The 16251-nt window shown below is 31.8% G+C and overlaps 1 long non-coding RNA gene across 1 annotated transcript; it reads right to left on the bottom strand.

Annotated features, from left to right (window-relative positions):
* Positions 1–6644: 6644 nt before the first annotated feature.
* Positions 6645–9763, bottom strand: LOC114311975 (uncharacterized). The gene is made up of 2 exons (XR_003646698.2): positions 9386–9763; positions 6645–6961 (listed from the first exon to the last, which is right to left on the bottom strand). It is a non-coding gene; the product is annotated as an uncharacterized LOC114311975 (long non-coding RNA).
* Positions 9764–16251: the final 6488 nt, after the last annotated feature.

The raw sequence follows: 16251 nt of genomic DNA, 5'->3' as shown, positions 1-16251 counted from the left end.
AAAGGCATCTGATTTCGTATCTACACCTGTGTGTGTAAAACCGGAGGACTTTGGTTCCCTCCAAAGCAATGCAACTTTACTCTGTTGAATTCAAAATAGGTAAAACTAAGAGTGGCCTAGCTATACTATAACCCTTATGAAATAGACAAAAATTCAGTACGAGTACAGAAATCTATTAGAAAAGAACACAAAATATAGATGAATATACACATTTAAAAGAATGTTATTCGTTCATATATTTTTATGTCTAGTTTAGTAACGTTTCTGCCTATGTTTGGGAAGTTGAGGCTTGAGATTCTTTTGGCTAAAATAACTACTAAAAAACAAAATAAGCTTTTTAATCTAATAAAATAAAAACATCACATCAAATCCACAATCATTATAATTTTGCTCTCACAAAAGTCAAAAAGGTTAAAAAAACTCATCCCAAACGAGGCATTTTAGTTCCAAACTAAAAATAATATCTCAAACGAGACATTTTAGTTCCAAACTAAAAATAATCAAAATGTCAAAAAGTCAATCCATTTCTCAAACGAACCCTTTATATTCTTAGATTTATTTGACAAACATTTTGCTTTATACGAATTGTTTAGTAGCATTGTATAGCGTCCCCTCCAAAATTTCAAATCCAGCACTCCTTGCAAGTTCTTCCATATATGCTTTAGAATTTCATTGTCACATCTAAGCAGCTTTGGTCAAGCGTTTGGAGGTAGCAACTTAATTTATTAATGAGTTTTGTGAAGATTCATAAGTGATATGATAGGACCTCTAATGCTATTATTATGTTTTGTGAAGATCATATTTGCAATATTAAATCAATCTTTGCCAACATTTTAAGTCAATGATGACCTAACCCAATATGTTTTGGATAAATAGGAATGACAATGGGCCAGGGCGCGGTCAGGGATCACACTCCCTGTCTCCAATTGTAAAAATCTCCCTGGCCCCAGCCCTGGCCCCGACCCCGATCCCCGACAAATAACCTACCACCATTCCCATCTCCGTCCCCTAACGGGGATCGAATTTTCCCAATCCCGAAAATTTCCCGCCCCCCCAAATATGTTTCAACACCATCATCATCAACAACAACAACAACAACAACATCAACATCATCATCATTATCAACATTATCAACAGAATCATCAACATCAACATATCATTTTCAACAATATCATCATCATCATTATCATTATCAATATCAACAGAATCATCAACATCAACATATCATTTTCAACATCAACATACCAATAAAATCATCAACATATCATAAACCAAAAAAAAAAAATGGACAGATACACACAGACATATATGTATACATACATACACAAACAGATTTGAGATCTGTGTCACAGAGAGAGAGAGAGAGAGAGTGGACGATCGGTATCATCAACAAATCCACTAGCCAAAAAAAAAAAAAAAGACAAATACACACACATACAGATCTGTGTATCTGTGTCAGAGAGAGAGAGAGAGAGAGAGAGAGAGAGAGAGAGAGAGAGAGAAGGTGGATGATCGGTGACGATGGACGACGGAGGAGATCAGAGGAGGCGATGGTAGACAAAGGAGGACGATTGGCGTCGCGGACAGTGGCGATGGACGACGGAGGAGGATGATTGGAGATTTGGAGGCGATGGGTGGCTGTGATTGTGAGGACGGAGGCAATAGACGACGAAGGAGGCCGATTGGCGTCACGGACAGTGACGATCGACGTCTCGAATAGTGCGAGAGTGAGAGAGAGAGTAGAGGGAAAAGAGAAAGAGAGAGTAGAGAGAAGAGAGAAAGAGAGAGACACAGAGGAAGACAGAACTGAGATGAGGATGAGGGTTTGGTTATCATATGTGTATATATATATATAGAGGTAAACTAGTAATTTCACTTCGGGGACAAATGGAGACCGGGACGGGGACGGGGACAGGCCGGGTACGGGGTTGGGACACTTATCCCCATCCCCGACCCGAATCTAATCGGGGATTGATTTTTAAATACCATCCACGTTATGTTGGAGATATTTTTCGAAAAAAATGCTCAAATCAAGGTCAGGGAGTCAGGTTTCCGTCGAGTCGGGTTCAAATTGTCATCTCTATAGATAAATATCAACTCATTGAGATAGTGACAGAAATATCAAATTTATGAAAAATCTTTTTTAAGCAAGTCCTTGTATAAACTTGTGTCAGATACCAGACTGATTTGTTTCGAGAATTTCCATGAGTTTTATATTCTTTCTCACTGTTTCACTTATTTGATATTTCTCCATATGTTTTTATGAATATATTTGACATTTTCTTTTCTATTTTCTTTTTATTTTTGTTTTTTGTTTTTGTTTTTGTTTTTTTGTTTTTATTTTTGTTTTTTTTATGTGTTATTATAGAAGAATGAGTAAGCGAGTTAGAGAAGAAAAGGCTAGCACCAACAATAACAATTTTTTATCATAATCATAAGTTACAAATATCCTATTAATTAATCATTTTGACAAAAACTGTGATTTACAAAAAAAAAAAATTTATACAAAATTTTATACCAAAATGATGTATCAATAGTAATCTTAAAAATATGAGTTGCATTATAGGAATTCTGTTTTCAAAGTGATAAGATCTAAAGAATAGGGGTGGGCGCGGGTCGGTTGCGGTTATGGAATTTTTAATTTGCCATTCATCTGTCGGATTGGTAGATTAGAGAAAATCAATCCGCATCCGTTCGCTAATCTGGCGGATGTGGATTGAGCGGATTGGCGGATGGATGTGAATCGGTTTGACGGTTTAAAATTTTATAAATTTTTAACATAATTCAACTTGTGCACTTCCTCAAAAAAAAAAGAAAAAAAGAGTATTGCAGTCAATGACTTAAAAAAGTATTACAATCATTACATGCCTCATCCAAAAAAAGAAAGTCTGAAACTTTAGAATATTATAATCAGTGAATGCATCATCCACATATTACAATCACAACATGCCTTATCCACATAAAGTATTACAATATATGATTATTAAAATATAAAAGCAATTCAAACCACCAAAATCATAAACAAAGCAGTAGTAGAGATTGTATGCTTCTTTATTGTTACATCTATATCTATTTTTGAAAATAAAAATCAACCAGCATATATCATCTTTTTTATTTATTATTTTTAGAGTTAGATTTAAAAATCAAAAAATATAGATAAATAATACATTTATTTTTTTCAATTTAAAAAATATATTTAAGTTGAAAACTCTTTTTCAACAGAACATATTCAACAGAATATTTAAATTTTTTTTCAATTGAAAACACAAACAAAATATCTAAATAAATTGAAAACATAAAGTTTTACAAATTATTAGGGGTACTCGCTGTTTGGCGGTTTGGTTACGGCTAAATGAATCTCAAATCCGCCATCCGTCCAAAACTAGGCAGATTGGAAAAAATCAATTCACAACCATCCGCTCGTCATCACGCATCGGTTCAAAATGCGGCTGATCGGTTTGGTTTGGTCGGTTTGGGCGGATCGATATACTCGCTGCTCACCCCTACTAAAGAATGCCACATGATTCTTAATTCAAACTTGGCCTTGTTTGGGATGCTACTTTATTTATTTATTTATTTTTTGATTTTTTTTAGCTAAAATAGCCAATAAAAATTAAAAAAAAAGAGATTAAAATAACAAATAAAATAAACTATCACATCGTACCTATCAATCAGTTACTCACTTTTTCCTCACAAGCATTTATTCAACTACGACTAAAATAGTCTAATCATCCCAAACACAATTTTTTTTCCCCATCTCATAAAATAGGTAAACAACCATGCTATATCTCCTAATTTATCACTCATAAATAATTCCTAATGATATGGCATTGAGGTTAGATCACATATGATAGAATGTTTGACAAATCAAAATTTGACACTTGTCAAACACATCATTAAAGTAGTTTGTAGGAATGATAAGGGGTTGTTCGGTTTTTTTTGGCTAAAAAATCGCAAAAGGACAAAAAAAATTTGCCAAAACAAAGCTAAAAAGTCAAAAAAATCAAACAAAAATACTAAAAAAGTCAAAAAAACTAAAAAATCAACTAAAAAACTCATTGCCAAATGAGCACTAAATTAGGTGTCTCAAATATTTTTCATAGCAAAAAAGCTAAAAAAATCGATTAAAATAGTCAAGTTTCTAAACACGCTCTTTATACAAAAATTTTATTCTTACAACATTCTTTTGAAAATAATTTTATCATTTGGTACAGTTTCTCTAAATTATTTATAGTCTTTTTTTACTATTTGATATAATTTTTACTTATAATTTATTTATTCAAAATAATTTACATAAAATGAATAAATATTTTTAACTTTTATTTTTTAATTATTAATTATTAATTTCCAAAAAATTGCACTCGTTCATACATGGGAGAAATCCATTGCTTCTAGAACATCAATGGTGGTAACAATTTGGAAAAACTATAATACAGTGGACGGTTAAAAAAAAATTATAAAAATACATGAGGTGTAAGTAATTTTGTAATGAGATGAAAGTAAAATGCTTTGAATGTGCAAGTGTTGACGTTTCAAACTTTTTCAATGCCAACACAACTAACACTATTTTGGGAAGTCATAATTTTGATTAAAAAATTCAAAGTCATTATATAAAAAAAAAAAGAAGTTTTTTTTACATATTTTTTGAAAAAAAATTTAAAAAATCACTTGAAAAAACAATTTTTAAAACAACTCTAAGAATGTTTGGAAACTAAATATTTTAGTTAAAAAAAAAAAAATACTACATATTATCAAATTAGTTTTGCTACTTTTTTAATACCTCTTTTCATAATATTTTTAATTTAAAATTACTCAGAAAATTAATTCCCAAACGAGTTGTAAAAAGGATATTAAAAAAAGAAGACTTTTTCTCAATAAAAAATTATTTGCAACATAAATAAAATTATCTCTTGACAATAAGAATCGAACAATTATAACAATCCAACATTGTGTTTCTTATAATGGAAAAGAAACAACTAGCTCAACTAGAAATTAATGATAAAAATAAAGATTGATAGCTCGAATTCATCTTGCCCGAATGGTTCAAATTTGTGTTTGCCAGTCGATTGCCCGGACGATCAGTGCAACACTTGTCTACCGCAGTTGTTACCTTGTCAACCGCGATTGTTAGCCTTCTTACCGGATAACCGGCCGATCGACTAGCAAGCCAAAATTCGAGTCATTCAGATAAGATGAAATTTGAGTTACACAACATTAAACCTCATAAAATGGAAGAGATTATTGATCCCTACACTAGACCCTTTGACCTTTCAAATAGAAATGCATGGACAGTTTTTATTTATTTATTTATATTAATCGGGAAATAAATCTTCATTGTAAAACTAATAAAAGATTAGATTCATCTAGTACAGCAATGTCATAAGATCTCAAAAAGAGATGAACCTCTATAGAACAAAGGATCCAAGCCTCTATGGAGGAGGAAAAAAGACCCTCATAAGGAAGGGAAACAAATGATTATTACATTAACAAATTAAAAATTAAAACACCAAAAATCAAATCCAAGTCACCATCAAACTCATTTAAAACTCCATTGCTTCGCAGCCTTCAACTTAGAATCGGAAGACCTCACATTTTTCGGTCAAGATAGAACATTAACATTGAGATGGTTTAGCGTGAAACAAACGCATTATCCAGCATTGGCCTTCAGATTGTAAAAAAATCTGAAACTAGATTTTAAAGTTTTAGGCTCGAGAGTGGAGAAAGTAAGGTGGTGATGACCGTATTGGTAAGGCAAACATCAAATCTGAAATAAGAACCAAATCTAGAGGATGATCCGAGGGGGGAGGGGAGAGAGAGAGAGAGAGAGAGAGAGAGAGAGAGAGAAGAAGAAGGGAGGAAGATCATAGAGGTAGAGGAACCACCACGGTCTATCTCTTCCCTTATAGGAAAATCTAGAGAGAAAAGTGAGAGAGTTTTAGGGTTTAGGGAGAGGCACAGACATTGGGTTTAAACTAATATATTTTTTGCAACTCAAACCATAGGTCTATTTTTAAATCTTTTAGACTATTAGATCCAAGTTCTAATCTCTTTGGGCAAAAAAGACACAATTTATCCGAAAGAACACTATATGTTGAAATAAGCTTATCTATCTACCTATTGAAATCATCCAATTTGTCTATCTATTGAAATTTACCAAACATATTTTCCTATTTGCTAAAATTACCAAACAACCTATCCATTAAAATATGACACATGTCCACCAAATCTAATAGTCATTATTTATTGGACTAATTGACACAATCCGTTAAATTAATAAACAAAATAGAGCAAATTAAAATAATATAGACCAAATTAACATATCGTGTAAATTACATGGACCATTTGCATAATATATCCAATAAAATAATAACAGTTTGGTGACAAAAATATTGTGTCTAAAAAGTGATTTTGTTCCTAAATTTGTTTCTCTAAAACCTTCATTTCTTGTAGTGTCTAATGTACAATTCTTTTCTAATTTTGGATGAAGAATGTCTATTTTTTTACTTAACCATCGGCATAAATGTCTTATCTAAAAAAAAAAAAAAAATTGGTATAAATAGAGAAGAATGCTTGAGACACTTCATTTATCACCTGTCATTCCCTCAAAATAATACAATAAAGATAACTTATATGCGGAATAAATATGAGAAATAACATACCTTCATACATCAGAGTCTACTGTTTAACAACCAGTTAAATGCCATGTAGGCTTACATCTTTCCAAGTCATTGCTTGTTTATACAAATTGAGTCTCGCTTATTACGTCTTAAGCCCTTGGCTTTACAAATGCCAACATACACACAACAAAACATAATTAAGAAGCTCTTGCTTCCCGAAAGTCCATCCATGCTATTGCCTAGCACTCGGCCAAACGACAAGTGAAGTAGTACAATCCATTACTACATTACACTTATGAAATGGTAAAACCCATGGTTTGATTTTCAAATCCGAAAAGCATTCCCTGTACACATGTACAGGCAGGGGGTGAGCAAAGTCCACCGAACAATCTCATATTAAAACATTAAAAGATATGCGGGGACAAAGATACTTATACATATACGTGAAATTATATCATGTCAAAACCATATGATTTTATTACAAAATCTCTTAAATCCAAGGCCTACATATTCATATGCCACTAAGACCAATCTTATTCCATTTTCCTTCAATTCATATCCAGTTCATATATGCTATTCAATTCATGAGTTAAATTCATTATCGTTCAACAACCAAAATGAGACTACAACTCAATGGTTTTCCAATTATGCACAACACACGTAAACACTTCAAACGTGCCATTTTACGGATATTTCGTCTGAAGGAATCAGCACCCATTTATATATAAAATTTCGGGTCTTTCACCCAGGACACTCCGGCCAACTTGCTTTAAATGGAGTCCACCCCTTTTCTCCTCGCAAACAAATATACATATACAATGTATTTATAAACATAATCACATATAGAGTACATCTCCTATCTCCTCCTAATAAACATACATATACAATGTATTTGTAAACATATTCATATATGGAGTAAATCCCCTATCTCCTCCCAATACACATACATATACAATGTATTTATAGCACGGTCATATTCAATGACAACCAACAATAGATTAGTATTAAATCACCTAATCCTCATACAATTTCTACAACAATTATGACTATCCTCCACCGATAACCCAATACATTTATCTCTAGACATATATTCAATTTCAAGATAAATAGTTTATTCACAACTTCCAAAAGTGTAAGATAATACATATCTAATTTCACCATCTATACCCATAACTTTCCAATTTCACATTTTCAATGCTAATCCCAATTATTTATACAAAATATTAATTTAATCAAAATTAGGGCAAAATCTCTCTTTCACCAAATATCAACCCAAACACCAAAATCAATTATTTTGGCACAACATATTCTTATATTCAAGATTTATACTCAATTGCCTCATATTCATCAAATACCCCTCTTTTCATTTCGCACCCAAATCCTAGATTTGTCCAAACCACAACCAAATCTCATCATCTATACACAATAGCAAATAACTAAGTTAAAAACCATATTAGAGTGTAGAAAATCTCTACTTATTAAATATTACCATTTTGATCAAAATTCTCATTTCTCATTTCAATATAATTTCTAATACAATTCCAAGAGATAATACAATCATATCCATATTCATATAGTCTCCACATGTTAATCAACATTCCCAATTTAGTCATTTCAAGACAAATTTATAACATATTATATATCAAACTTCTAAAGTTTCATCATTTCTCATCCTTCCAAGAAATCCCTCATTTACATGCAACATGGTAAATTTTCACTGATAGCCAAAATAGTTATCTTTAACATATTAATTAAAAGATAACAACATGGACATACAATCCAATTTGGAATCTCCCATGATTCCCATCATTTAGAAACAAATCATATTCCATATTTTATCAAATATGAACAACTACACTACTTTTCATATCACAATCATGTCTGGTAACCTCTCAAGGTTCATTTCTAACCGTGTCAGTTTTATTCCAACAAATACATTAAGTAAAATAATACCGTTAATGCCCAAGAAAACATCATTTTCTTTCCAAACTCATTCTCTAAGCATTATTTAGCTATGACATCTTATTTTGATCGAAAGCCCCAAAAGTTAAACATAATTCCTTTGTTTTCTTTAAAAATGCTCTTTTGGCTACAAACCGGTAAAAATTTCAAAACCAATCGAATCGAAGTCCGTTTTTATTCAAATTTAAAATATAACTCTTTCATAACCTTACAAACATATTCCAAGTTTACACTTTCACAATTTGGGCATCAACTTTTTATTTTTCTCAAAATTTCTCTTTTAAGCAAATAAAACACAAAATTTTCAAAAATTCTAATTAAATTATATACAACTCTAAACTCCATATAATCAAGTAAAAGTGCATAAAAAAGTGTAGGAAAAATCTCTACTTAACAAGTTACACTATATTTCTCAATATCAATTTATTTTTCTTAAAAATAAATTCCAAAACTCAAGGATGAGATAAATATTTCAACATTAATTTCTCAAAATAAATTATCTAACTATAATATGATGTAGATATAATCCATACAACTATTAAATTCTATTTTCAAATTTCTCTTACAAAATTAACAACACAAAATGATTTTTCAAAAATCAATATCAAAATACCAACATTCTTAACATTTCAACATAATTTTTCTTTAAAAAATTACCAAACAAAAATATGAAAAATATTTATATGCAATACCTTTTATAATGATATATTTTCTCAAAATACCCTAACATAGCTTTAATGTAAAAATATGGAGAAATTTCTTACCTCAAAAAATGAAGAAAAGCGGATCTGGAAGGCAAATCTTACCTGATCATGAATCTGAGACTACCATTGTGAAGATCAAGAGGAGCTCTCCAACTTTTGTTTACAACACTTTTACAAAATCTCACTCTAAAGACTCTCATTTTAAGCTTAAAGTTTGAGAAAAATGGTGAACATGGGGAGAGAGAGAGAGAGAGTTTTGCAAAACGAAAGGCAAAAAGGAGGGGAAGGCAAAGGCATGGGGGAGACAACCCCATGTGGCTTTTGTGGCTTTCCCAAAAAAAAAAAAAAAAAAAAATCCAAAAATATTACAATTTTTGTAATAATATTTTCAAATTTTATAATATAAATTATAAAATGACATAATTTTTCTCACTACAAAATATGATATTTTTTTTACATTACAAAATATAATATTTTGCTCACCACGAAATATACACTCATTTTATTCACTACAAAAATATATAATTTTTTTTTACCATATGGTACATACCATAAAATCAACTATTAAATATTTATTATAATCTTATATAATAAATAATAACAACTCCCAATATGGTTACTACCAATCACATAATTAAAAAGGCCCAAACAGTTAAACATAAGTTATTAAACAAACTCAATTTAAATTAAATCTAAGTCATGGGTCTTGAATTTAAATTCCCACTCATAAGCCAAACATCACCCAATTACATATCAAATTAGATCCAACAAATCTATCCAAATCATGATTTAAACATTAAAATTTAAATAACAAAATTCTGCTATAAATTAAACTAAACACCAATCAGTCCGTGAATTTTCATAAAATAAATACTCATCATTTAATTCTGAAATTTTTATCCAACGTGCTAGACTCATATGGAAACAACATTTAAAAATTTCATAATTTTCTGAGATCGGTAACTATTTTTAAAAAATACAAAACCAAACTATTTTCACACAGAGTTTACACATCACTCAAATTCAAAAATTTGCTCAATTGAATTATGCACTAGCTGTTTAAAAAAAAAAAAAAATCTGGGTCACTACATCACCCTTAAAAATCACACTTAATGATATTTCTAATAAGTGTCAAATTTTAATTTGTCAAATATTCTATTGCGTAGTATCTAACTTCAAAGTCACATTATTAAGAATCATTTAAAAATGATAAATTAAGAGAATGTAACATTTATACTAGGGATGTACACGGTCCGGATTGGTTCGGTTCTGAGAAAATCCAAGAACCGAACCAATCCTAACGGTTCTGTGATTTTGAGAACCAGACCAGACCGTTACACTTGTAAAACCGGACCAGAACCAAACCGAAAAAACGGTTCGGTTTCGGTTTGGTTTACGGTTCCAAAAATTTCTATTTACAAAAACAAATTGTTAATATTAGCAAAATAATTACTCAAACTAATTACATTTAACTCATGATAAAAACTAATAATATTAAGGCATTACTTAATATTACATATCTATATCATCCTAATATCATTAAAATTATAAAAAACCAATTAATAAAAATAAAACTTGATATTATATATATATATATATATATCTTTTAAAATTCGGTTCGGTTCGGTTCGAACCGCGGTTTTTTCATAAAATCCATTAACCGAACCGTTTTTACGGTTCTCATATTTCTTAATCCGAAACCGAACCAATTCTTAATAGAACCGAACCAAACCGTACAATTCGGTCTGGTTCGGTCCGGATTACCGGTTTGAACGGATTTTTGAACAGCCCTAATTTATACTATATATTAAGCAAAATGGAGTTTTTAATCCCAAGCCTTGTGGGAGCTCCAATCTCCCAATCTAAATTTTCTGATTTTTTGATTTAAAAAAAAAAACCCCTTAGCATTTATTAACTTCTCCCAACCCCCAAGTCTTACCCTCATAATAACATTTTAATACATTAAGAACAAGCATAAATTTTTTTTTTGAAATCCAACACATATGAATTCCTTGAAAAGTTCCAACACATATGATTATTATCCCTTATAATAACACTTTAATGCATTAAGAACAAGTATAAAAAAAATTTCTTGAAAAGTCCAACACATATGATTATTATCAAAATATTAAATTTTAATATAATAAAAAAAAAGAAGACATTTAATTCCTTGAAAAGTCCAACACATATGATTATTATCAAAATATAAACCTTTAATATAATATAAAAAAGGAAAAAAAGAAGACATTTAAAAAAAAAAAAAAAGACATTTAAAAATCGCAATTTACATATATAGATAATTGTAAGTATATGAAGAAAAAGGGGATTTCTAAACCCCAAGCCTTGTGGGAGCTCCAATCTATCAATCTTAATTTTCTAAATTTTTGATTTAAAAAAAAACCTCAACATTTATTGATTTGGTCAAAATCCCCTGATCAACATTTATTAACTTTTTCCAATCTACATGCTTGCATTTATTGATTTGGTCAAAATCCCTGATTAGCATTTAAAATTCTCTTATACAAATAATCATAGATACAGCCAGTGCATAGTAATTGCAGTTGCCTTTCTAATTTCTCCTGTACACTATGGTTAGTGATAAGATTGTTAAATTATTTTTATAAAAAATCTTTAAAAACATAATTTATATATTAAAAAAAAATTAAAACAAATATAAATATCTATAATTATCCTGTACATAGCACGGGTGATAGGCTAGTTATTGATAAATGGAATAGAGGGTAGAAATCACATAATGCGACAATAAGGCAGTTGTTTTTTTCACTCAAAAAATAGAGTATAGGAAAATTTATAGGATTGGGACACCACTTCTGCTCGGGTAAGTGTAGTGGTGTCGATCACCCCAAATTCAAACCCATTTATAAAAAATGGGCTCCAGGCCGAAGGTTTTATAGTAAAGTAAGTTTGAAGCCCAAGTTAGAAGGCCCAAAAAGCAGATCAGCTTGTTACCAACCAAAAATTGCACTATTATTACCCCAAGCCCAGTCCACTCTTTTGACATGGTGTAAATTAGGGGTGAGCATGGTCCGGATTGAGATAAAACCAGGACCAATCCGTTTTCTACGATTCCTGAAAAATCGGAACCAATCTAATCCATTTAAATCGTCTAACCAATCCGTTTAAATACGGATTAGATCGGATTATGACCATGGATCTCCATAATTAAATAACAAAACAGATATGTCCCATATAAAAAAAAAAATTACTTACAGATAAATTGATTAATAATGATACAAGTATGACAGATTGATTACTTACAGATAGATTGATAAAAAAATTTACGAACAAATAGATTGATTAACAATGGCACAGATTGATTAACAATGATACAGGTATCTGTTACTTAAAAATAGATAAAAATTGAAAGATAAAAATATATCTATACACACACCCATATAAAAATAGAAAAATAATCTAAGATGAACAATGATCAACATAGATGAACAATAATCTGAGATACACATATAATGATCAACAATCAACAGAGATTTTTTTTACAGATCTATACACACACCCATATCAACAAAGATTTTTAAAGACAGATCTATACACAGACCCATATAAAAATAGAAAAATAATCTGAGATGAACAATGATCAACAGAGATGAACAATAATCTGAGATACACACACAATGATTAACAATCAACAGAGATTTTTTATAGATCAACAGAGAGAGAGAGCTCACCGAGAAAGAGAGAGAGAGAGAGAGAGAGCTCAAACAGATTTATTCATCAAATATGACAAATCTGAGGTTGGAAAAATCAACAAACAGAATATGATTCCCACAAGAACAAAATATAATATATACACACATATATATATATAGATAGACGGAGCTCACCGATAGAGAGAGAGAGAGCTACAGCTACCGATTTGAGATGGATGATGATCGGAGATGGAGAATCTGAGAGTGTATAAGAAAGAGAAGAGAGAGAGAGAGAGAGAGAGAGAGAGAGAGAGAGATAAGACTGTGTGAGGTAGTGAGTGGGCGGCGTGTGAGGTTGAAAATCTAAGATGGATGATCGAAGATAGATGATGATCGGAGATGCAGGATCAGAGAGTTTCTGAGAAAAAGAAAAGAGAAAGAGAGTACTGAGAGAGAGAGAGAGAGAGAGATAGAGAGAGAGAGAGAGAGAGAGGGAGATAAAAGTGTGAGAAGCCAGTTGGTGAACGGCGTGTAAAGTTAAAGATCTGAGATGGATGATTGGAGATGCATGGTGATTGGAGATGGATGATGATTGGAGATGGATGATTGGAGAGTGTCTGAGAAAGAGAAAAAATAGAGAGTATCGAGAGAGAGAGAGATGAGAGTGTAAGAGGCAGTAGTGAGTGAGTGAGCTGAGTGGCGTGTGAGGTAAATTAGGGTTAGTGTTTAGCTTTTATATGAAACATAAAATTATATTATGTGGAAGGGTGTATGGTATAAATATAGACTAAATTTATATGGTCCGGATCGGTTCCAATCCTGAACCGATCCGTGGCCTACAGATTTTTAAATTTCTAATCCGAAACTGAACCATGGATTCAAAAAACCAATCTAATCCTATCGGATTAAATTAGACCGGATCAAATTATGAATTATACAGATTCCTTGCTCAGCCCTAGTGTAAATCGAAGTGGAGGGATTCGCTTTACAATGGTGTAGCTTGCTTTTCGTGCTCCTTTCGGAGACGACTAGCCCTACAGTTCGGACTTCCGTGATTCTGAATCTAATTCCACAAGTACAATGTGAAATAGATAAACACAAATGAGTCCAAATCTGGCAATTCTTTTGAAAAATTGATTTTGAATCAAAATGCCAAAAATGGATTGTTTTGCCAGATTTCAGAGTTGCTACCTAAATATTTTAAAAAATTTAGGAAACCCGAGACTTGTACCAAAGGCCACTTATCCGTCATCATCAAAGTGTCTCAGCTTGGGAACTTCGGTACGAGAGGGGAAGGTCATGAATTGAGCACCCTACTCGTCCGATCAAAGATCGACCTCTACTAATTATGATGTGATTCTTATTTACATTATATGCTCTTGTTCCGATTTATTAGGCTAACTTACTATGTGATGCACACAAGTAGAGACTACTTTGCAAAAAAAAAATTGGAACATTTTGATTTCATGTTTATTTGAAAAAAATTTGAATATGTACCACTTGAAAAAGTGATCTCATATGTACATTCATCGAAACATTCCAATTCAAGCAATTAGCCTTCATCCAGTAGTATTCAAGCAAGTATATCAATTAAGTACTTAGCCTCATGGTAATCATGCTTGACATGGCAACAATCACATACATGCAAAATGCTAAAGCAATAAATGCTTATCCTAATTCTCGAGGCAAGCCAAAAGAGGGAAACTAGTTAGAAAAATGCATAGTCCTAACTAATGAAATATGCCTAATGCAACACATGCAATATATAATTAGAAGTCCAGCTACTAGCATAGCATTCGAATCAATTTAATAACATGCAGTCTTAAACACGTTTTCAAAGAAGTATTTGAACGACAATGCTTGTTAGAATGATGAGCCAAACCTTATGCATGCAATACACATGGATGCAAATCATGAAAAATGCTAAATGAAATGTGACGCTCTAAACTATCCATCATAAGCGGGTAAATAAAAAAGAGAAAGACGTGAGGTTGGAAGACATACACGCATTATTACATATTTGTCCTCGCACAGGAGGGTCCGAATGAATGGACTAGCTAATTTAAGCTTATTAACTAGCTGTTAAAAAACCAAATGAAATAAATTAACTATACTAGCTAATTATTACAACACCACAATTAACTAACTATTCTAGCTAATTATTACAAATTGGAACTAACAAAGTAATTACACTAGCTAATTAGTTATAAATTAGAATTAACTAATTAATTACAACACAAATATAATTACTACTTTAACTAGCTAGTTGAGTGTAACATATTGCTAGTGAACACAACTTTAACGGGCCTCAAGAAGAGAGGAATGACTCATGTATGCACACGGACTTCCACAAAAAAAAATGCTCTCTGTTCTGTTACCAGAATGCTTCTGTTGCACAGCCAGAAAAGTGCATTGTTTTTGCTTTTGCCTTTACTTTGTTCTTTTGGAAAAAAGACACTGTTTGGGTAGAAAAAGTGGTTGGCAGGCCAGAAGTGGTGGCCGGCCACCCACTAATAGTGGCATGCCGTACATTAAAAGTGGCCTACCAGCCACTAATGTTGGGTTTCTTCTGATGCAATAGAAAACAAACAGAGCACAAATAGAGCATTCTCAAGGGATGTTTTCCCCCTTGCCTCTTCTTATCATCAAACAGGTCAAAGGAGGGGTAGGCTTGATTCGCAAGCCATCAATTGGCGCAAATTCATTGCGTGATGACTTATGAACCAAGGGATACAATTTCAATAAATGCTATGAAAGACTCTCAAAACCTCCTCTCTATCATGGATTGATCAAAGGAAATGGTGGACATTAACTCTTGAACCGTTTTCATCACTAACAAGTATGAAACGACTCAAGACTCAAGGGTTCAATTAACGTCCGATTGAACCCAAGTTGATTTTATTCTCTTGTTTCATTTTATTCCAATTTAACACCTCTTTTAATTACCTTTCCATTCATTAGTCAATTAAGTCCAAAATGAGCATCAAGTCCACTAATGGAGGGAAGTGTCAAACCAAGTGTTGTTTTAGGCATGAGAGGGAGATCAAACCAAGTGTTGTTTTAGGCATGAGAGAGAGATCATGCTGTTGGTAATGAACCCCCAAAGGGATTAAACCATTAAGCACAATTTCACCCCTCAAGCTTAAGCAATACTCTTTTTGAAACAACTCTCAAAACAAAAAGAAAAAGCCATGAAAAAAAGAGAGATTGCAGAGATGCTTAGAGGTGATTACAAGTATAGAAAGCTTGAAATAAATGCCATCAACTCAAATAGGTTGGTGACTAATGCCTAAAACACCG

This window comes from Camellia sinensis, chromosome 11, assembly GCF_055761805.1.
Source record: "Camellia sinensis isolate YWXY chromosome 11, ASM5576180v1, whole genome shotgun sequence".
Taxonomy (NCBI): domain Eukaryota; kingdom Viridiplantae; phylum Streptophyta; class Magnoliopsida; order Ericales; family Theaceae; genus Camellia; species Camellia sinensis.
Note: the sequence above shows the minus strand (reverse complement) of the source record. Positions and strands in the feature narration are given on the sequence as shown.